This window comes from Miniopterus schreibersii (genome assembly GCF_964146895.1).
Source record: "Miniopterus schreibersii genome assembly, chromosome: X".
Taxonomy (NCBI): Eukaryota; Metazoa; Chordata; class Mammalia; order Chiroptera; family Miniopteridae; genus Miniopterus; species Miniopterus schreibersii.
The window spans coordinates 35,998,555-36,023,300 of record NC_138104.1 but is presented as its reverse complement, the minus strand read 5'-3'; the positions used below and the strand labels follow the sequence as shown (position 1 = coordinate 36,023,300).

Below are 24,746 nucleotides of genomic sequence, written 5' to 3'. Positions count from 1 at the left end.
GTGAATGAGTACAACTTAAAGGACAGCCTAAGAGAGCAGTTAGCGGAGGACCGAGCGTCGGAATGCATGTCCTTGCTTTTGCTCTGCAAAGCGGACATCCCGAAAGCCACGCGTTTTCCCCAGTACCGGGTCCCGCACGCGAGTGTACCGCCAGCACGGATTCTGCCGCCTTGTCGGGCGACGAACAGTAACTTCCTAAGCTTACCTCCATCTCGCCCCCGCCCTTCTCCCCAGTTCCCCGTCAGCCCGGAGGTGCCGCCCCCGAAGTGGTGGGGGTGTGGGGTGCAGGGAGTGGGGACCAGAGGGGGGTACCCAGCAATTGGTGCTGCGCCATCCCCTCCCAGCAGGCGGCCCAGGCACTGGTTCACTTCTCCCTCCCACCCCCTCCACCCCCCGCGCTCCACTCGCTCACCCCCCTTCCTTCCCCCCTCTCCCCCTCGATCTAGTCCCTCCCACTCGCCATTGAAAAGGGCTGGCTCGGCGCTGGCTCCTTGCAGTCGGCGAACTGTCTGGGCGGGAGGAACTGTAAGTCTGAGCTGCACGTAGCGGCCCGAGAGAGCTGAACAGAGTGCGCTGAGTGGCAGTGGCTGTAGCAGTGGCAGTTGCAGAGGCGACACCGGAGGCACAGGCAGCCCAGGCAACCCGGGCGGCCCCAAAACCTCACAAGCAACCTTCACAACACCGGGTGCTCCGCGGACTGCGAGCTGTGGCGGTAGAGCCCGCTACAGCAATCGCAGTCTTGTGGAGCAGGCGCAAGCCTTTTTTTTCTCTTTTTTTCTTCCCACTTCATTCTACTCTACTGGCTACAATCACAAGGTGAGTATTGGGTCGGGTGCCAGAACAGAGTGCGGGTGTGAAGCTTGAGTCTCGCACTCAGTGTGCGGAGGCTTCCTGCTGCCTGCACCTGGGGTCTTGACTATGACCACATAGTGGTTTCAAAGACCCTTCTGGTGTCCTCCCTTCCCCCTACCCTCATCTCTTTCCTGGAGGTAAGAGAAAGAGCAAACCTCGGAAATGAGCGCAGGTAGAATATATTTTTGGCACTGCCACCGCTCGGCTTGGCTTGGTTACTTTTCGGAAACTCTCACTTCTGTCAGAAAAGTGTCCGCGCATGAATTTCCCCGAAATTGGCCGTGCAGAAAGGTCTTTGACTTTAACAGATACAGCCAGCTTTAGTGAGGCCGAGAGAAACTCTAAGATTGGGGCAGGTCCTGAGAAAAGATCACATCCCTCTCGGGCTAGCCTGGCGGAACGGTCCGAGCCGAGGGGCAATGCCCCAAGCCCAGCGCCAGCTCAGACCTCGCGCCGGTGGACCCTGCTGTGCTCTTACCTCTGGGGGCTTGGGCTAGGACCTTTGCCAGGCTGGCTCTAATCCTTTGGGTCCGGACCCTGGCACCGAGCGACGGAGAGTGCAGCGCGCCAAGGAGCGCGCAGGATCCCCCGGGCAGTTCCGCCAGGCGTTCGCCCCCCCCCCCCCCCCCCGCCCTTCCTTCCGCCCTACTTACCGAGCTGTGCTCAGCCAGCACCTGCTGGATGCGGAGATGGTAGGTGTGAGAAATTCTGCCCAATTTTTTTAAAAAGGAACTCCTCACCATGCGTAGCTGGAAAGGAAAAAAAAAAAAAAAAAAAGGCACCCTTTTCTCATTGACAAAAAGAAAGAAAGAAAGAAACTTTCTAAGAGCATAGCGGAACGTAAGAGGGGGTTCCTCTCTCTCTAAAGAAATGACTTTTAATCCCGTTGCCATAAAATACCTACTTATCCCATAAGTGAATGCCGTTTACTGAGATAGAACCGAAAAACAGTTCGTCTCTCCACAAGGGAATTATTTTTAAAGCGCGTAGTCATAAAACGGCCACTTTTTTACGAAAAGAATGGCCTCTGAATGTGCCCTCGAAAAAGGTGACTTTTTAAAAGCATGGAGCCGTGAATGGGTCCTTTTCTTTAGCGACTTTAGAGAAGCAGAGCGGCAGTCGGCCTTCCGCTGGAGACAAGGCTTGCATAGGAGTGCTTACCCGCAACTTGTCTTCATACCCTCGCAGAAAAAAGGAAAAAGAAAAAGAAAAACCACGGGGGCAAGGGGCACTTCGGAAGATTGTATCTATAGGTGAACCACTTCCATTCCTACCTCCAAGAAAGACTTTTAGAGCTCAACTGAAAATGGCCTTTTGGCTTCCAGAATAAATTATTCCGCGCTTGGATGCTTTGGCCGCCTTTGCGGTTTGGGGTGCGGTGTGCAGGGTGCCATGATGCGTGTGTGGAGCGCCTGTGAGAGCGTGTCTGCGGGCGGCACTCGCGTTTCTGAGCCTGGTGCCCTTCCAAAATGTTGGCTCCGGGGCTGGGAATCAAAACTTGCGCCACTGCGGCACACGCCCACAAAGCAAGGATCGGAGGGAAAGGGGCTAGGACAAAAGACTACAGAAAATTCAACAGAAAGAACAAAACCAAAGCAAGTCCTTGTGTGAAACATCCCAAGATGGAATTTAAACCTAGCATAGGGCCTGTTTCCCTAGGAAGGAAAGTGCGGGGAAGAAAGTGTTTAGAATCGGGAGTGGCGGGGAGGGGGCAGGAAATATGGGGAGAGGTGACGGTGTTGACAAGCCGCTCGCGTGTTCTTAGCGCTGCAACAAGGAAACAACCTGAGGAGCGTGCAGAGAAGAATTCTAGACGCTGAGCACAACACGGGGGAAGGTAGCCGCGCTGTATGACTAAAGCAACTCGCCTCCCTCCCATAGAAGGTTAAAACAGGTGTGACTCAAAAAAGGAACTTGGGGGTTCCTTATGAACTTGGTACAAGCTATGGAATTCCACTCAGTCGTGTTTGAAACAAACTCGCTCAACAACGGGCGGAATATCAGCCGAAGAGATTGCCCTTTCGTGCGCGCGCGACCGGGCGCGCGCGCGTTGGGGGGACATTTGAAAGCAAGTCGAAGTAATAGTATTTGTACTGTTTCCCCCTTTCTTGTCTTTGTCTGGTTCCGCCGAGGAAGCGCGGATGGTTTTGAGGACTGAACCGGCACGGACGCGCTAAGGTTAAAGATACCTTTCTCCCTCTGCTAAATTAAGAACTGCCCCGCGTAGCTCCGGCTGTCTGAGTCCAGCCGCTAACGCCCCCGCGCCGCGCTAGCCCCAGCGGCGAGGGAGAGCCTTTGGGAGCGAGGCCGGAGAACCCGGTTCTCCTGGAGCCTTTGCGCGGTCAGCCCCTCCTCCTGGCTATGATGTCAGCCCTGAGAGAAGCTCGAAGGGCCCTGGAGGAGAACCGCTGGCTAGCCCGGGCCGGGAGTGCGAGCAGCCTTTCGGGCGCGCTCCCTCTGCGCAGCCTCTCTCGCTTCCTTAGGGCCTCCTTCCCGCGCTCTCACCCTCCGCCCCGCCCGCCTTTCGGCTGCTTAGCTGCCAGAGCCGGGGGGCGGCCGCGCGGGAGGCGGGGGAGGCCACTGCGGCCCGAGCGTGGTCGGTTTTGAACCGGGGATCAAACACAGATTTCGGGTCTTTCCGACCCCTTTTCCTCCTTTTCCCCGCCCCCGCTCTCTTCCCTTTTCATTTTGCACCTTCACTGCGCACTGTGGATTTACTTATTTAGCGTCATTTTAGAGGGCAAGTTCATCAGACGAAATAATAAAAGTTAGCAGTGTTAAATTTCCGCTGTTTTATCTCCTCCTCTGCTCATAAGGAAGAGGGATGTGAAGACCGGCGTTTTTATAATCCCGTGGCTGCCTCTACGCCTGCAACTGAGAAAGCTCCCTAGAAGTCAAAGAGCTGGTGCGGTGGGGGATGGGGCCAGTCGAAGGCAATTTCGCAGGGTGGGTAGCCTGCTTAACTGAAAGAAGGGACTGAAAATAGGGAGTTGGGGACAAAAAGGTTCTAGGAGCTGCTGCCGCAGGGGAGAGGCCACGGTGCCCTTTATTGTAAGGCTGTGCACTCCCTTCTAGAGACCCGCGCGCCAAATTAGGAAGATACAGAAATGGGATTTTACAAGACTGAAGCCCACTGCGACTTCCCTTCTAAGTTTGCTCTCCCTTTTTTAAGGAACAACCCCTGCTTTCCCGAATTTGAGGCTAATACGTTGCCCTTGATTGCGGACAATTATTATTATTACTATTATTTTAGCTCTGGGAAAAGAACCACAGCTCCCAGTTAGAGAAGGCTGCACTTGCACAGCGCAAGAAGGAGGGGAATGGAAGCAGGACATGTGGACGCAGCTGGGCCTTGGAACTGACTGACCTTCCCAAGGAAATAACATTCAGAGGCTATCGCTAGGAACTGCTTTCCTATTGTGTTTTGATTTGGAGGCAGGTGGGGGATTTCAGGGAAAGGAGCAGGAGCAAAGAATTCTGATTTGGATTTGTAAATCTAAGGTTTTGTTTTCTTCTCTTTGATGGAAAGCTTTCCTTTAGATGATATATCAGCAAAGGCAGCAAGCTTAAAGTTGCTATGCGTTTGAAATATAGAAATGGGAAGGAAACTCAGACCAAGCATAAACACACATTCATTTTTTAGAGTTCAGTCATTTGGTAAGGATTGAAAGAAGTCTCTTTATTTTAATCACCCGAATGACATTCTAATGGACCCCCAAGTAATGGTGGGTTTTTTCAGCTGGGAGCCCTGGCAAAACGGACTGCAGGTTTCACATTATTTCTTCTCTTGATATTAAAAACTTTGTTTTTTTCAAGATAGAAATTCCTGATAGCTTACAGACTGCCGGTGGCAGGAAGAAATCTAGTAAGAGATTCAGAAAGCAGAAAATTATCCTTCTTTCTATGCAAGTAGTCCACAACAACCTTTATCTAGGATTTATAAGGTTCCTGGGGAAAGGAAGGGAGGCACACCTATGTTATATAAACCACTGGCTTTGAGCTATATCGATGAAATAGTATGTCCGTCAGGGTTTTCTGTTAGTGGGAAAGGATATTATTCAGGCGCTGAAAATTTGAAACCTAATTTTCTCCATAATATCTTTCTTCCCATATTTTAAAGGTGTCATTCATTTATTTATTCACCTAAAAATCCACAAACATTAATTAGTTACCTACTGTGCTAGACAATGTGCTAGACTCCAGGAATACAAAAGAGAATATGAAAACATGTCTTGGGCCTCTGTGAGCCAGGAACCTTACAAATTTATGATACAATTTGATAAAAGCTATAATTGAGCATAATGGAGGGAGGAATTAATTTGTGCTAAGAGGTCGAGAAAAGATTCATGAAGTAGGGGTATGTCTCTGGCTTTAAAAAGTAGGTATCCCTAGGTAGTGGCTAGCCAGGATGTAGGTCTGGAAGAGCCTAACACAATTAAGTAAGGAAAGGTGTTGGGGGGGGGGGCTTTTGTCCCACTATGGAGTTTAGAGGTATGTGTTTATTTGGTAGGCTGCCTGTGAGATTTTTCAAGCAGATATCTTAAAAACGACAATAAAACAAGGTGAGAAAATGGGCAGTTGGTGTCACACAATAGGAAAAAAATGTTGTTGCTTGTCTTTAAGTGAAAATTTGATATTAAAAATTTTATGTTTTTTGCAAGATAGAAATTCCTGATAGCTTACAGACTGCTGGTGGCTGGAAGAAATCTGGCAAGAGATTTAGAAAGCAGAATATTTGAATAAACTAATGCATTGGAATAAAGTGTGGAGGCAAATAAGAAGATACTGTAACATCTAGAAAAGAGAACAAATGAATAATGAAGGCCTAAAGTAAATCAGAAGAACTAAGAAAATAATACTATTCTGGGGAAGAAATTATTTTGTAGTCATAATCATCAATTCATTTATATCTTTATACTGTACTCATCTCACCTTCCCCATCCAGTCTCCAAATTCCCAATCTTCTACCATCAGAGTAAACACCTTCAGCTGCTTGCAAGTACACTTATCTCCACCACACCCCATTTTCCACACCCCCCCCAATCATCTCCCCCACCCTTATGCACTTCAGCTCTCTCACTTGCTCCCCCCCTCCAACAATTAGAGGCCCTTAATCTTTCCTTTTTTCCTCCCCTAACGCACTAGCAAAACACCTCTATCTTTATTGCTTTTCCTCTTCTTGGCAGTCTTCCCTCCCTGCTCCTTCCCTGCATTACCTACCTAGGTAATTTATCCACTCATTTCTATTTTATTTCATCTTTCCCAATAATCAACTTGGACTATCTTCCCTTTCAGTGACCTCAAAGAAGCAAAAAACAAAACAAACAAACGAAATAACCAAGGAACCCCTACTTCAAACTCACTTACAGATTTGTCAAATTTTCCTCACCAAGGAGATTTCTTGCTGTCTGTGTGTGTCTTTTGCTATTTTCTTTCAAACAAGACTTATAGTGGAATTCCTCTGATTTGTTATATTTTTTATTATGCCTGCAACTGTCCGGTTTTCTTCAGATACAACTAAGGATTTAAATATTGTACTTTGGGGAGTATTTCCAAATTTTCTGAATTTCTCTCCACACGCTCCAGAATCTGTTTCTCTGCATCCCATCCTTTCTGGTGTGTTCTCTTTCCATGGGTCATTCCTTTTCTGTTTTCGGTAAAAGTTTCTTAAATAATTTTAGAAGGTGTCCCCCTTAGACAGATCTTTTCACATACAGGATTTTTAAGCCCTTGTCAAAGCACATTCACACCAACATACACTGTTACTATGTCAATGCTCAGAGGCAAAGGAACTCTTGTTTTTTACTGCATTCTTAGAAAGTTATATTTTTGTTTGTGGAAAAGGGGAAAGGTCATCCTTATCTCCACATGTAGTGGAGTTGGTTGAACATCTCTGGGAATTGGGGAAGGGAGAAACGGTATTCCATAAGTATATGCAGTACATTCTTTTATCAATGATATATGTACATTTTACCTTGGGGAAAAATAAAATATATAAGTACATTTAGTAAGATTTACTTTATATTACAACATTCCAAATTACATGTCATTATTTGAGCAGAGTTCTATTATCTGAAGACTTTATACACCATTCAGTATCTAGAATGAAGAAAACTAGGTAAGATGGTTTGATATTTCAGACTGGTTTGCAATGTTTAAATTAATCCATCCTATTTAAAATAGCATCACTTTTCAATAGAAAATCATCCAGAAGGCACTGTCTCTAAAACGTGCTCATCTTTTGTTAGGAGAAAACATCAAATGACAGATATAGTATGGTCCCTCAATATTCATGCCCTGTGCAAAATTGCTTGTAAAGCTCTGGTTTGTCACATGAGGAAGGCTCTTTTAGGGTGAAAAGTGTCTTTTAAGATTTGGTTGCATTCTCAGTTTTAAACAGAAAAAAAAGAATAAAGTTTTTTTTCAATTGTGGTTTTAAAATTAAAGTGACTTGGCAGAAATCATAAATGCTGCTATTATCTTCTACACGCTAAAAATTCTCAAGTGATCAAGAACTTAAGCTGTACTTTTAATTGTCTTTAACACGCTAAGCATCAAATCATTACAATAAAATTTGAAACTGAGAGTAACAATGGCTATGTTTGTCATTTCTAGCCTAGATCTGAAATAGCGATTCCCCTCCCCCCCGCCGTCCTCACCTAATCTCCTTATCATGGATGTGTAGATGTGGGAAAACAAAAAAAAGGACACAAAAATGACAATAGATCCTGGGAAAGGATTTTCTGTCTCCTCGATACAAACTATTAATGTTAGATATTTTAGCATGACAATAATGAAACTAATTTATTGATGGATTTTAATTAAAGTATATGGAAATTCATTTCTTTTTTAAATCAAATGATTAGAATGCAAATCGAGATTTGTGCTGATTTTACAGTCAATTGACTGTCAATCATATGCAATGAAAACAAAAATTAAGTTTTCTGCCAGACTTTTGTTTTATTTCATTCTCTTTAATATCTTTATTTTTTACAGTATCCTGTATCTTATATAATTTTAAAAGTAAATATATTATTTTACTCTCATGGAAACTTTGAGTAAAAAAATAAGGCATGGTATACCTATTTTTTAATGGGGAAACTGAAAGTCAGCCTGGTAAAATCAGATCTTGAAGGCTTTTCAGTAAGACAGGCAGCCTACACAGTATCGTTAGTTTTCAGTCTCCCAGCACTCTGCCTTCCTCTCTCTTATTTCTTTGAGTATATTTTCCTCAGAGTTCTGAGTGTAAAAAACAAAAAATAAAAAATGCTTCTTGGATTAAAAAATAAAAATTTCAAAGATGAGTATATTCAAGAATATTTAAATGTATCAATTTACTGGATATTTGTGTCATATTCCTCTCCTATTTAGTCTTTTTTGCACTAACCCTGTAAAACGTAAGTGACAAAATAGAAGGACTATTGAGATTTAACAGTACACAGCCATAGGCACTCCTACAAGTCTTCTGTTTCATTGACACGAATGACTCAAATTGTGACTCATCATAATGACACTCCACAAAGTTTAAGTTTACTTAGTGTGACAAATATTTCGTGTTACATCCTAATTCACTTTCCTTTTAAGACATCTGTTTTTTTTATATATGATTAATTTTAAGGAATATTTGCCAATGAGTTTTAAATATTTGTCAGGTTTTCTTCTGACATGCCATCTTTGAAGCAGCTCATGTTTGGAAATCTATTTTATGTAGGTTTGTATCATACCAACCAAAATGACATTAAGCTCTCAATATATCAATCGTTGCTTATTGTTGCTATGTTTATAACTTGTTTATCCAGTGGTTTTTGGTACAGAGAAGTGAGAGCTAAAGGTTTATTTAAGTTGTCTAAACACAAAGCATTTTATGATTTATATTTTATTAGTATCTGGAGAGTGATCATGGGCAAACAACTTCATCTTCTGGAGTACCATTTTCCCAAAAGTGAAATGAAGAAATTGTAAATTATTTTAAGGCACTTTCAAGTGAAAAAACAATTCATGTGATGTTTTACAAAAAGCAGTAGACATCTAAAGCATTTTTCTTTTTTCCCTTGGCTCTTCAGATATTATCAGTTTCACTGCATTGATCCATTAACCATCAATAACTAGAAACTTATTGTTTGTCTAGCATGGCAGTACTTTAGATATGGAAGTTAGATTGGGTTGTGAAGGGTAGCTCTTAAAGAAATTTAAGGGACCATCTACTTTTAGAAGCTTACATTCTAATTGGGCAAAAACAATGAACCACAAAAATAACAAAGTAATATATAGTGACATTAAAGTAAATTCAACAAATATTATGCCAGGTAGTATATTATTGTACGCTGAGTATGGTCCAGGTTTCATAAACTCTGGAAGTGGAAGGGACCAGAAAGATCTAGTCCAACCCCTTCATTTTACAGAGAAGATTATGAGGCTTAGAGATGTGAAATGAGCTCTACAGGAGCTCATGTAAGGTATTAGGTGATAGCATTAATTAATTTACTGCACAACTTTACCTGTTCCCTACTTTGCTGAAATACGATAATAGTTTTGTAACTTATCGGAAAGTTAAATATATCTAAGACTTCTTTATTTCTTTGGCTTTATTAACCTGGACAATTTTCCAATCTGACTCAGATATAGAAAATACTGTTTTCCACACTTTGTTTTGAATTTAGATTATTAAAGACACCTCTCCTGTGCATATTATGCTATAAAACATGCAAAGTGTGGTACTGACATGAACAGCAAGAGAATAAACCAAAGTGTGAAGGCATTAAATTATATAAATAGTTTAACTCTTTAAAAATGACTTGAAAAATCCATTTACTTAAGATGGCAAGAAATATACATTCCTCGAAGGATGGTTTTATTTTTATAAATGCATATTTAACTAAGTCTAAAATTTGCATTTCCCTGAAGGTTTAATATAATTTGGAAAAGACTGAAGATTAATTTCCCAAACTTTGGTCTGTTTGCTACACGATCTCATTGCCCATGTTGAGGTGTATGTATGCCCGTGAGGAAGTATGGGTCAGGCAAAGGTAAACACACAGAATATGCCAGAGCAAAGCTTTCTTTCATTCCCTAAATAACCTTAGACTGATTTCACTTTGTGGCAAACGGGAAGGAAGGGAGAAAAGGGAAATCAAGTAGAGAAGAGCACTTTCAGAGTGTTTGGTGATAGAGACTGCTTTTCAGTTTAGTGTGAAATTTGCAACCAGTTTTGAAACTGCTTAGGCTGGCTTCTCTCTCTCACTTCTAATATCATATATTTGAAATACCTTCACTGTTATTTGATAGTTTGCTAGTTTTACTAGTAAAAAAATTTAAAACTTCTAAATCCATTAAAGCAGTTTCAATATATGATGCTTATTTTTATAATGTGATGAGAGCAAAGCAGGATTATTTGAGGGAGGGAGTTTGAATCCATTAAATAACATATGGATTCTGAATGAATGCCTCATAAGCACACAAGAGTAAATAAACAGGGGAATACAGGCCATTGCTTTAAAAATATGTATAGCTGGACAGCTATAGCAGAATCAAAGCACTTTAGAAAGAAATAGAGCCAATACACAATTTCTAATCAATCACTGTTAATGACTTATTTTAAAATTCAGTTTCTAGGAAGTTATATTCTATCCCTGTGGGTCTCAGACTTTAATGTGCATACCAGTCATCTGGGAATCTTGTTAAAATGTGGATTCTGATTCAGAACATTCTAGGTGGTAGGGCCTGAAATTCAGCATTTCTGACAAGTTCCTAGGGATCTCAGTGCTTCTGCCTCTCAAACCACACTGAGCTGCAAGGGTGAATTTCTAGTCTGGTAAGCAAGCTTGGAAAAGGTGAAATAAACTAAAAGTAACAGAGTAAAGAAAAAGAATTTGATGTAGCTATTTTGCAAAGGATGAAATTTTTAAATTAAAATGATATACAATTATTGCACTTGGATATAAAAATTGATTTTAATCTTTGGTATGACTAGATCAGTTGAAACTCTAGTTTAGAATAAAAAATAAGTTGCTTGTTCATTATATAGTCAAATCCATTTTACAAAGCACTATATACCTATATTTGTACAATTTCAAAAGAGAACATCATTGGCCACACAGTGTCAATAGCTTACCAATATTTTAAAAAACATTTTCCAGATTGATCCAAAAATTCTGAGCAATTTAAGCTACTGTAGATCCTTGAAAATATTAGTTTGTAAATACTGAAAATGAACATATCAGTTAATCATTCAGATTTCAGAATAAAATGACCAACTAAAGTTTTATTTATCTAATTTGAAGCCACTGTTTTTATTTTCTGTTTAGTATCTGACATTTTTCAGGAAAACACCACTACCACCAATAAAATAGATTTGGTAGAGGTTATTTTATATTTGCTATTCCCCAAAACTCCACTCAAAGCAGGAACAAATATTAAATAAGACACCATGATGCCTAACTATTTTCTTCACACCTAGCCTTTTAGACTGCAGCAGAACAGCCATTTAATCTAAGTGAACTTTCATTCATAGTCAGTCCAGAAAATCTTCATAGCTCTATTTATTTATGCAGTTCATCTTGGTATAGAACCAATTAAAACAAACAACTTTGAAAGCAGCTATTGAAATCAGTCAAGTTTAAATGGAAGCACAACGTGGTTTCGGCAGGGTTAGGGCAATAACTGAAAAAGTTGTCACTTCGAAGCTGGGATTTTTGTCTTAATTGTGGCATTGGTATTCAGAAGCCACCCCCTTCCCAATGAAACTATCAGTATTTTCTAAGCTCTGATGCCTTAATGGCAACAGCAGAGCTTGTTTGGGGCAACTTGAGGATCCCAGGGAACAAAAGGGCCAATTGGATTAAATGTTTTTTGTAAGTGCTAAATGAACTTGGGTGTCTGCCAGAATTGCCTTGGATTTCATTACTCGTAACATTATTTAATAATGTTAAGCATAGACTATTTCCATGTGCCCGAGGAAACATGTACAGCAGCCAAAATATCATTGTTTTTTGGGTTTTTTTGGAGAGGGAAATTCCAAAGTATACAAAACAAAAACGTGATAAATAACAGACCCTTCAGTTTTTATTTTCAAAGGCTAGAGATGGCAAGTCACTCTATAGAAAGAAGAAATATCAGTTCTATGAAAATATGCTGTTCAGGCCTTAAGACAAAATGAGAAAAAAATGAGATAATTTACAGTGGCATTAGAACTAAAAAAATTATATAAAATTGAGTACAATGTAAAAAAATGAAACTATCTCAGGTTCATGACCATTAGGAGAAAAAATATAATTTCTTAGGCTAATTTAATATTAGTAATGCTAAAAATATCAAACAAAACTGTCAATTAGAGTAATCTAATCCAACAACATAACTTTAAGTCAGTTCTCCTTTGTTTTAGAGGCAATATTACTACATCTTAATAGAATGAGATTTTTTTAATATTGGAAATATTAAATAGAGCAAAATATTGTTTAATGACAACATTTTAATCATAAGTCATGTAATTTTAGTAATGATTTTAAAGAGATGGCAATGAAGGTAGCAAGTAGATAATACCATATAATGTACATTAAATTTTGAAGTATTTATAAGTGCTAATAATACAGTAGGATGACAAAAACTAGTAGTAGCATTAATAAGGAACTGGATTGATGATAGTCATTAGAAAAAAGTTAGAATTCCAAGTGAAGATTAGGTTCCAGGATGAAGATTGACAACTTAAGTAAGCATCATCGTTCAAACAATAGGCAGACACTCTGAGAACATAATGTTTGATATTTCCTTTGAAAATGTTATTACATGTTATATCTTCCTTATACTGTACCCTAATGATAGCAACTAAATCACCCAAGAACATTCTTTTGTGGTAAATGAAACAACTGAGTTTCTGGGGGAAAAACCAAGAGTTTTAAACACAAAGATTTACCATTAGTGTGCATTAAATTTACAGAAGTTACCTGAATATAGAACTTTCAGTAACTGTGAAAGGCACTTTTACCAGGTTTTAACTGTGAGTGACTACAATAACATTTTAAAATTGTTTTCATTACATTTTAGGGTATTACAGACTTCATCTCATCTGAATCTAACAATAGTGCTGTGAAAAAAGTACTACACCATTTTGACATGAGGAGAGAGACACAAGTTTGTTTGTTTTTTTCCCCCTTTTTTAAGATCATATACCTAATAAGTGCCAGGCAGCACTAGATCTTTTTTCTTATCATCCCCCCAAAAGTATTCATTCCATCAGCCAATGTGTGTACTAAAAATTTAGTTCCAAATACTATTAAGTAAAAGTTTAACAATGTATTTATTATATTTAATCTTTCAAGAGTTTTGAATTTGTAGTAGGAAGTTTTGGAGAGCACTCATTGGCCCACATTAGGCACAATTAAGATAATATCCTGGCCTTAGTAATTTAAAACACTTGATAACATAAATGTACAATGATACAATAGTTATGATGGACTAAACATAAGGATGTGATCAAGTTGCACAAGAGTGGAGTAAACTAGAATGGATAAATTGATAAGCCTTTTTAGGAGAAAATGAGGATTTGGTTCTAATTTAAAATAGGCTCAGAAACCAGAGCCAGGTTTCTAAGAGTTTTCTTTCTCTGTGAAGGTTTAAAAAATAATTGAGGGAATAGGTCTGGAGAGACAGTATTTGGGAGTAAAAAGGAAAATTTGTTATGGCTATAGGTTGGCTTAGATATAGAATGTTAAGTAATAGAGTAAGGTGTATTACTCTGGCTAAGTCCTGGAAATGCTTGCAATCCAGAACTTTGGGAAGGCTCAGGTTTCTCATTTTGTTTGAAGCATTTACGTAAGATAGGTTTTTGTAATAGTAGTTAACCAAGTGGGCTGACTAGTCCTACTCACTGGGAGATCACACTTTGTTTTCCCTTGGAAGAACTAGATTATTAGGAGGTATTACAAAAATATCTTGTTGTCAGAGAAGCAAACCCTGTTTAGTTTCTTTAATGAATCTCATGAGAAAATTAGTAGACTTAAAAATATAAATGATGACATATATTCTGCCAGAAGTGCTGCTTAATATAAAAGGCAAACACTATCCTTACTGTGATTTGTACTTAAAATTGTGGTTCTTCTCTATAAACTTTAATATTTGTTTGTGAATTTGTATTTGGAAAAAGACTTCACATATAATCACCTAACATCCCCCAAAACCCCATGGATTATATGGGGTATTTTTAACCCCTTCTCTCTTTTTTTTTTCTTCTTTTCATTTTTTATCCCAAATGAAGATTCAAACTAATCCAGAATTGGCTATAAATACCTTGCCTAAAGTCATCAAGTTAAAAGTAGCTTCAAGTTCCATGAGCTTTTCACTATGCTGTATAGATGGGACACTGGTGTAAATAATTTATCTTGAGAATTATGAAGTGATTTGAATTATTTTTAATAAAGGACAAAGAGATACTTCTTAGATTTGGAATCTAGGTTTGGGTTAACATTTTTCTGCAGAAAAATGCTAATTGTGATGAGATACTCAGATTTGACTGAACTAGCACTATGCTGAGGTAACTCATGACTAGCAATGTTTTGATGAAAATAATTAATTTGTATGCTGTTAATATTTTCCTCCTGTTCTCATTATTGTTATCTTCAAATAGAGTAAAGATATTTCACTGAAATGCATTTTCATAGACCTTATGTAATATCCTTGGATCTCTAGTATACTCATTTTCCCCCCCTGCATCATTTGGGAAATTTTGTTGTTCTGCATAACATGCACTTTTTTATAAGTAACTTAATAAAAACACAAATACTGTTTAAGTGAATTGTGATAAATTATACTGACTTAAGATTTGTTGTTTTTCAGAAGGGTCCATTCATTTTGAAGTGGCCTGCTCAAGGTCACAGGAACTAGTTAGTGACAGTCTGGAATAGAATTTAAGTCTCTCTGGTCGGTGTGCTTTTCACCATATCACACTGTCACAATTTTACCATAATAAAACATGTCATGTAAATACTACAAAATTAGATGTATAATGATCATATATACTGAAATGCTCCAAAGTGCTACAACTCATGTAGGTTATAGATTTGGATAGTAAATACCAAACAAAGTATATTAAGTAGCAAAAATGGTGACTCTTTTTGAACAAATCAAAGACTTATTAACTGTTTGAAAATATTTCTGAATAAAACCTAAATTTTATAAGTCAGTGTTACATATTTTAAATAATTTACCATCTTGAACATAAGATATATTGTCTACATAAGGTTTTTGTGCTGGGATTTAAGCTTTACTGAAATTTCACTATAATACTCTGGTGTATTGCAATGTAGATTTGTTTTGAATCCAATAATTTTGATTTGAAGGAATATTATAAGAACAGTTTTATAGACATTTTCACTTTAATAACATGTCTCTGTTACTTAGGACCCAAAATACATTAATGTGAAGTTTTAATGTTCCATAAACACTATGAATTATTTATGAAACTTATGTTTTCATTATTTACAGAAAATTAAATATTCCCTCTGTTTATTTTAAAGGTGCTTTCTCTCCTGCTAAAAATGTCTAACACATTAGGCTTATAATAGATTAATGGAACAGAATTGCAAACTTTTGCTTAGCAAACACACCTTCAAAGGTCATGCTGTTCTTCAAAATATAAATTAACAAGTTTGGTTAAATGCAAGGAAATCATCTAAAAGCTAGCAACCTCCATTGCAGTTTACTCTAGTTGTATTTGTTTGAATGAAAATTTATTTTACATAATTGAGATTATATCTTTTATTTCAACACTTAAAGAGTTTTCATTATGAACAGACAGCATTTTATCTCCCATAGTTTATTGCTCTACTTTTTTTTTCCTTTTTACCAGAGCCATATATTCCTTCTGCATAGCTTCAATTCTTAAATTCTTTTAAGAAATAATTTGAATGTCTTTAACTCAATTTGATTTCCAGAGAAGATTTCTTGGGATAGACTTTTTAAATAGCATGACTGTTTTGAAACTACTATAGAGATAAACTTTGAAATGTTAGCTATGTGGTAAAAAAGTAAGCATAGTAGCTTCTTTTCAGAAGCTACTAAAGATAAACTGGTAAAGTTGCAAACTGTTAAAAGACTAAAAGGGAACAAAAATTGTTAATAACCTTTTTTTAGCTTTTCTTATAGAAAAGGCTTACTTGATAAGCTGACTCTCAAAACTTAACACATTCACAATAAATGAAAAATCCATGTTCGATTATTTAACTGAAGATTATGGTTAAAATATAAATGCACATTTATCCATAACAATTATTTTTTGCACCCTTGATAATCACTGCACACACACACACACACACACACACACATTATTTTAGCTGGTGCAAATTAATCAAAAGCCTCCTTTGTTCTTTAGTTATCTTTAAACATAGACATTTACATCTGTACCCCTGTGAGGTAGGAGGTATTCTGATTATCTCCACATTATAAATATGGAAATTGAGACTTGCCAGAAGTTATGCAGATATTAAATAGCCATGTCAGGAAACAAATTCAGATAATTATTTTCACTTCAAAACTTCACAGCCCAAGTTTTTAGACACAGTGATAAATAGTTTACCTTTGTCTACATTTTTGAAATATAATTTTGCTATATTAATGATAACTATGCACATGGATATTTTATTTTTATATCTCTTTAGGCAAATTTTTTATATCTATTTTTCAGCTTTCCTAACTTTATTAGAGCAGTTGGACACCATGCCTTGAGGAAACAAAAATCCACATCAGTTAAACTAAGTATTAAGATATTTTTTTCTTCTGGACACCTTAATGGTAGGAGAACTATTCAATCTATAAAACCACTGTCATTAACAATTTAATTAACAGCCTGGAAAATGTGGACACATATACTTTATAAGTCTAATTTAAACTGTTAAGTTTTGCCCGGCTGGACGTGGCTCAGAAGTTGAGCCTCGACCTAGGATTCAGGATCGCGGTTGGATTCCCGGTCAGGGCACATGCCTGGGTTGTGGGCTCGATCCCAGCTGGGGGCGTGCAGGAGGCAGCTGATCCATGACTCTCTCACCATTGATGTTTCTATCTCTCTCCCTTCTTCTCTCTAAAATCAGTAAAGACATTTTAAAAAAAGAATATAGATCAAAGATTAGTTAACGGTTAAAATATCTTTGCCTGAATTTGTTTTTTAAATAAATGACATTATTATAATGCAACAATGATGTAAATGCAGTGCAAAAATTAACCAGATGAACATGGGTGCCTCTGCTTGATAAGTATAAAAAAGGAGGCTTAGCATAGCTAATTTTGCCTAAGTAGACTCATTTTAATATGCAAACATGCATTTTTAATTATGGTGACATTTTTAAATCTTGAAAAAGTAGAACTACTTCTTAAAAATACAAGTACACACACCCCTTTTAAAATTGATGATACATAACAGCCTTCAAATTAGATATAGACAAATGTAAATTAACCTTTAATAATTCCTAAAAATTGTATTTCTCTTACTAATATTCATGGCCACTTTGTTACTTGAGATTCTCATGTTCACAGTACAGAACTTATTTTGTAGAACTTCCGTTGTCTTCTTAATATTAGGATATTTTACCAACAGATAGCACTGATGCTGTAAGAATTCAGTTCCTATTGGTATGTGTTTTACTCAGATATGGATTAATTTTTCTTTAATAGATTTAATATCTGAAATTGTATAAGAAATCATATTTATGCATATATTCAAAACATTTAAAAAATAAATATTTAGGCCCAACTTCCTATATTTTCCTTATCATGTTTCATTAATTCAGTCCTTAACTTTTTCCAGAGACTTGGGTTAGCTTTTTTTTTCTTTTTCTTTTTTTTTTTCCTGAACTTTCCTTTTTGAAAAAAAATCTTGCAACCATAGGAATTTCAAATAGAAATTTTAGAAGACTACTCCACAGAGTTGAATAGAGATCTGAACTAAATCCATGACCTGCATGGCACAAATTATTGTATTTTCAGACTGATTTTATAAAGGCAAATCTATAGCTAAAATGTCTGTTATTTTTTTTCAGTTCAATAATAAAATATAAACATATGTCTTTCTGTTGAGTTAGTGACTCCATTTTTATTGAGACATTGTGCTTGGATTATAAGAGTGAATGTGAAATATTCACTAGGAAACTGTTTGTTATGAAGGGTCAAACACTTAAACTTTTTTGATACAATGTAGTAAATGATGTAACTGAACCTAATAAGATTGTTTAAAAATTCACTAGAGAAGATAGATTTCTAGCCATTCACTTGATTTACTATGAATTCCTGCATAACTACCCAGTTTCTTTGTTGTGAAATAAAAATAATGGCCACTGACCAATTTTTTGAGAGACTGAAAATAAGTCATAAGATATTAAAAATTGTATTACTCAGAAGAATAGAACTGAAAGATAGAAAGCTTTAAATATTTTACATTTATATACATGTAATTATATTTAAATACATTGATATTTAGAAATGATCACAAACACTACACACTGACATGCTCATAAATAAGTTTTTAAAATTAAATGTTATACATAACATAAAAACTGATGTTTTGGTACAAAACTTGTATATTTTTCTAAAATTACTTGAAATGCATTTGTAGAATTATGATACATGCATATATTCATATTTAGACATTAGTATTTAAGTAGAGGCATATATGGATATTCTTGCTTAGACAAATGGCAATATAATTAGACATGTTCTTAAATACAAATTTGAAGTTATTATATACACTAATCATGGAAAAACAAACTAGGCTTTTAAGTTTTCAACTACATAACCCATTCCAAATATTTTTTGTAAATAAAAAAGTATTTACAAATATTATTGGAAATATTTTTGTTGTTGTTGTTGACCCATTAGTAGCAGGCATCACCACATTCTAGGTCAGAGAAAGACTTAGTTTACAAAATATGGAGATTGACCTGATACCTCATTAGGGTTTTTGCCTAATACTTTTCATAACTTTCCAATTTCTACCACCTTACCCCTTCCTTCCAACTGTACTTTATTTTTTCTTTCACTGATTTGTCACCTATCTTTCTTCATAAAGTGATTCGTTGAAAGATTAAATATTTGACTCTCAAGTCACTGTTTTCTATTTCTATTCTACACAGGTGTATCTATCTATGCCCAAAACAACAATGTTTGAAAAATCCCTTTAATTATACTGTTTTAAAAGTACCTGATTTTCTAAAACTAAAGAAAAAATAGAAGTAGGTATATATCCCTGGGTTCTTGAAGGCCAATATTTGTGCTATACATTTTTGGCCTTTTGCTTGCTCTCAGTTGTCTTGGAGATGCAGAATAAAATAGTATATGCCCAGGAGAATAAGGCTTTGATTTATGTATCTACATGTTGCCTGATAAAACAAACGTATAAACATATACTTATTTTTTATTAGCATTTTGAACAAAGGTGACATGAACTAGATAATTTTGCTATAATTAAAGTGATTCTTTATGTGTGATACTATGTCTATGTACACATTTGTTTTTCATCTGTCATATGACTCACCAATAACTTTTGAAAACTAAGACATCCCCTTCTGCTGATATCACTGACTCTTGAAAAAAGGTAAAACTAAGATCGAACTAATCTTATCATATAAATATTCAATTAATCATTCAATTAAACTTTTAGGAATATTTAGTTTAAATTGAAAATATATTCATTTAAAAAACATAAAAATGCTGTTTTTGAAAAAGTTCATTATCCCATCTGGGATTTATATAAAGTGATTTTGATAAGTAAAGTGGTTACATATTTAGCTCAGAAGAATTTAAAACAAATAAAACTTAAAGGCTTTAAAGAGAAACATTTGTTTCATACCTTTGTTAGTCAACATAAGAGAGGCTCTCGTATTGCAATGTGGGTTTCTTCATTTTATGTTAACAAAAGGTAAGATATAGACTGCATATTGTACCCGAATAATATACATTTTTTACATAAACTGATTGGAAAACATTTGCATGGAAATGGTATTTTTACACATGATTATTTTCAAAAGGAAGGAAATAACCAAGCTTGGTTTTCCAGAATGAAATAAAACTTTCATTAGTGAAAACCACATTGTACTTTCATTTGGAGTGATAAATAGTTTAAAACTTTATCTAAAAATAAATTCATATAAAATTATGTATTTTAAAATTAGAAATATTTTGACATTACTTAAAGCTAAAATTGTATGTGATATTAACATATTATAACATTAAACATCAATTATTTGCTTTGTAAAAAGATTTTCAATGTGTAAATAGATTCATCATAGACTTTAAATATCAGGTTCCCAGACTATATTAAAATTGATATTTGGCCCTGTCTGGTGTGGCTCCGTTTGTGGAGCGTACTCCCATGCACCAAAAAGGTTGGGTTGTGGGCTCGATCCCCAGTAGGGGAAGTGCAGGAGGCAGCTAACCAATGCTTCTCACATAAATCTCTCTCTCTCTCTCTCTCTCTCTCTCTCTCTCTCTCTCTCTCTCTCTCTCTCTCACTCACTCTCTCATTCTCTCTCTCTCTCCCTTCCTTTTTCTCTATAAATCAATAAAAACATAGTTTTAAAAAATGATATTTATCAGTCCTCCAAGTGTTACATACCTAACAGTCAGGCTTAGTCATCAATATAAGTAGAAATTACTTAATAGATGCAACAATCCTGGATGACAAAATATGTTAAAGAACTTTATATAAAAGAAACAATGAAATTCTGATTTTAAAACACACTGATACATTAACAGTGTGCTTTCCTGAAAAAGTGGTTACTAGAGAAAAGGCTTAACTGAGGGAGTTCAGAAAATTCATTTTTCTTCAAGGGGAGCAAATACTCTTCCTGTCCTTTATTGATTTGTATATTATTAAAGGACAATAATTCACATGCAAATGTTATCCCTGCAAACATACATTAGGAGAGATGGAATAACCTGTCTAGCCTAGTTCTTATTGACAGTGTGTGTTCTACTGCTGAGGAAATCTACAAATCAGAGGCATTTTTTTTTTCCAGTTTACCTTTGTATTACCTTTGTTGTTGTTTTCTTTACAGTTACCTATGTTAGTAGATTATACTGTACATTGCTTAGATTCAGTTAATTCTGTTGACTAAAACTCATCTTTTTTGATCCCTTTCATTTTCGGCTGCTCACTGCTACACCTTATATATTGTCTGTCTTGCCTTTAACAAGTCTGAAATAAGTAATTTTTTAAATATATATATCTTTATTAATTTCAGAGAGAAGAAGGGAGAGGGAGAGAGAGAGAGAAACATCAATGATGAGAGAGCCATTGATGGGCTGCCTCCTGCACGTCGCCTGCTGGGGATCGAGCCAGCAACCAGGGCATGTGCCCTGACCGGGAATCGAACCAAGATCTCCTGGATCCTAGGTTGATGCTCAACCGCTGAGCCATGCCTGGCCGCAGTAATTTTTCTTTACTTATTTAAGCAACCTGCTGCTCACTCCATATCAAAGTAATATTATTAAGAGTCCCACCTATTTTGATAATTTTCTAAATAAATTTTTCTGTCCACCCAATTTGCATATTCCCCAGATGCTTAGAATTCATTTTCCATATATATGTGTGTGTGTGTGTGTGTGTGTGTGTGATTTAGATATAGAATTGAATAGTAGTGGAGGGTCTGACAAAATACCTAAGCTGAATATAGTTCAGGAGATGTACTGAAAGGCAGAAATCATAGGTTTACTGCTAATAACTCCTAAGTTATAATGTTATCAGTGGAAATATTTCCTGAATATAGTCCTCACACATGCAGATTTGTTGAGATCATTACATAAGATTTAAGTAAAAATTAGTGTTGAAGAAATCTTTATGAATAATGCATATTTCTGGAGAAAGTGTGATTTGTAAAGTTGGGACTTCTGACCTAATTTTCACATGACTTCTCGAAAATGAAGCATGGTTTCATTAAATGTCCTTAGTACAAATTACCCAATTATGCAACATCAATTTCACTGAGATATAGCATCAAGCAAATTTATTTTCCAATTCAATTACTTATTGGATGAGCAGACATTTTTCTAATAAGATAGGCATTCAGATCAAAAGATTGTATTTCGTTCTTTTTATAGAAGATTTATAGTGTTTGTAGTTTAATATGGATTATAGAAACACATAAATGAAGTGTGTACCATATAAGTGTGTACCCATTATCAGAACATTGAGAAAGTTTTATTCCCAGGAAAAATTTGAATTAACAAAATCATTTGCCATCAGATACCTTTCCAATTTTTCCTAGTACATTTTAATACAGATCAAAACTTTACTGAATGATCCCCTTGATAATCTTGATCTAGATTCCAATTCCAAGACATTGCTCGGTTGTGTTTGTTTGTTTTAATATGAGTGAACACAAACATATTTTGTCTTCTATAACGTCTGTGAAGTAGTTAAGAACTTAAACTTTCGAGTCGATAAATCTGCTTTCAAATTCTAGCTGAATAACTTAATATCTGACACATTGGGTAAGTTACTTAAACTCTTCTAGCCTCATGTCCTCATATGTAAATAGAAGTGACAATAACAGTACATATATCATAGGATAGTTGTATTAAATATACTGAGCCCAGTGCTTGGCATTCAATAAGAACTCAATAAGTTGGTAACTAGTATTTTAATAACTGATTATAAACTTCAGAAGTTGTATTAAGATTAAGCTAATTGCTGAGTGTATTAAGATATTTGTCACCATAATAATTTGCAGAAACATAGATCTTTATTCCCTTTTTATTTTCTTTTAATAAGATTATGACTTGCAGGAATTAACCAGTGTATATATAATCTTACAATGAGGAATTCAAATAGCCTGAATGGAGAACTATCCAATTTCCTAGATTATTTTCAATCATATATTGACAGTGTGATTACTGATAAAGCCTACTGTTTGCTAAATGGTGGAAATTTTACCCTTCTTGGATTGGTGATAGTGCTGGAAACAACAATCAGTATAAATAAAGAATATTCTTTCTTGAAAACATAAACAATGTTAATATGATATGATCTCCCATTTTGCCAAATACAAGTCTTTTCACATTCTTAATAAAATTAATCCTGAAACTTCCTGGAAACAAATGAAAATGAACACACAACAACCCAAAATCTATGGGACACCATGAAAGCAGTCTTAACAGGGAAAGTCATATCATTACAGGCCTACCTCAAAAAGCAAGAAAAATTTTTAGTAAACTATCTAATCCTACAACTTAAAGAATTGGAAAGCTCCCCTGTGAAGTCATTGGGACCAGGGCTTTTGTTTGCTGGGAGTTTTTTTTTTTATTTTATTTTATTTTTTTATTACTGCTTCGATTTCATCAGTTGTTATTAGCCTATTCAGGATTTCCGATTCTTCCTGATTCAGTTTTACATGATCTCGCTCATATGTGGAATCTAATGAACAAAATAGCCTGAGGGACAAAATTGATCCAGAGACACAGAAGCATGGAACAGACTGATGAATCTCAGTGGGGAGGAGAGGGTGGGGGAGTGGTAGGGGAGAGATTAACCAAGGAATTTATATGCATATATGCATAACCCATGGACACATACAATAGTGTGGTGAAGGCCTGGGGGAGGGCGAATCAATGGGGGGAAAAAGGGGGGATATCTGCAGTACTTTCAACAATGAAGATAAATTTAAAAAGCAAAAAAACAAACAACAAAATTAATCCTGATTCTTTTTAAAAATTTATAAAAATTGTTTTGAAAGGTATTATATAATAAGTTGTCATTTTTTATTTGGATTTTTGTGACGATTCATAATATTATCAACAAGAGTGCCACAAAACATAAAATAGCATTCTTATATTTACAGTGGTTCTGCTCATTTATAATTAACCAGTGAGGAAGTAAGAAAACATTAAAGACTTCAACATATCATTAATTTATTAGATTAAATTTTAAATTTATTTAAATTTATTGTTTCAAAATCTTTAATAATGCATTTATTGGTTTATCTGAGAAAATCCAAATTTAAAATAAATATGTCACTTCATTCTCCAATGACTACTCAGTCAACATGCATGAGGTTTTGGGTTGGTTTCTTTTATGCTTGAAATTATACTTTATTTCTAAATTGATCACTTTTTGTGATCAAAGAGAATATAGTTTAAAGTGCAGTCATTTATTTTAACACTTAATATTTTCACATGTTTTAGATTTGAGCCATCAAATATGAAATAGCCTATCTAATTATGCATGTTTTTAAAACATTCACATAATAGCAATAATAGGCACAGTGTCGTGATAAAAGACGTTGTTTAAAGACATACTACTTGATCCTACTTAGAAAGACCAATTTTGTTGAGGAACTATATTCATTTCTACAATTGGATCCAAGAATAAGGTTTTTCTTTCATTTTTTAACATGATAAATTCAGAAAGTTTTGAAAACTGGTAAATATAACAGAAAAATGGTCAAGAAAGATACTCAATTTCCACTTATGAAAACTGAGGTAGGAAAAATACTAGTAAAATCACTTACTGCCATTATTCTTAGAAGTTGCAGTTTACCTCTGGGATATATTAAAAATGATGAATAGACCAAACTTTATTTTAAGGGAGATTTTTTTGTGTGACTGTAAAATATAATAATCAGACTTACATTTCAGTCTCTGTTCATTCTATTTCTACTCACCTGATCTATATTTTTAAACAATTGTTTATGACAACATATTTAAATGTAGTAGTTTTTTGGGTTTTTTTGCAGAATTTTAGTCCTAGCTTCTCCCTAAATAAATACACAGAGATGAATTTTTGAGGCCCCAAATTCTGCTTCTCTCAAAAATGTAGTTAAATCGTACAGTCTTTTGGCATTCTTTAAACTAGACACTTGACAGTTTTTATCTAAGCATCATATATTTCATATACATACATACATATAAGTTATAAGTGT

At 35.9% G+C, this 24,746-nt stretch overlaps 1 protein-coding gene across 11 annotated transcripts in view; it reads left to right on the top strand.

The window, feature by feature from the left end:
- Positions 1-493: 493 nt before the first annotated feature.
- Positions 494-24,746, top strand: part of PCDH11X (protocadherin 11 X-linked) — a 674,530-nt gene continuing 650,277 nt past the window's right edge. For all 11 annotated transcript variants that reach the window (XR_013998049.1, XR_013998050.1, XM_081126095.1 and 8 more), the window contains exon 1: positions 494-816. The gene's annotated coding sequence lies outside the window, so the exon portion shown is untranslated. The remainder of the gene's footprint in view (positions 817-24,746) is intronic.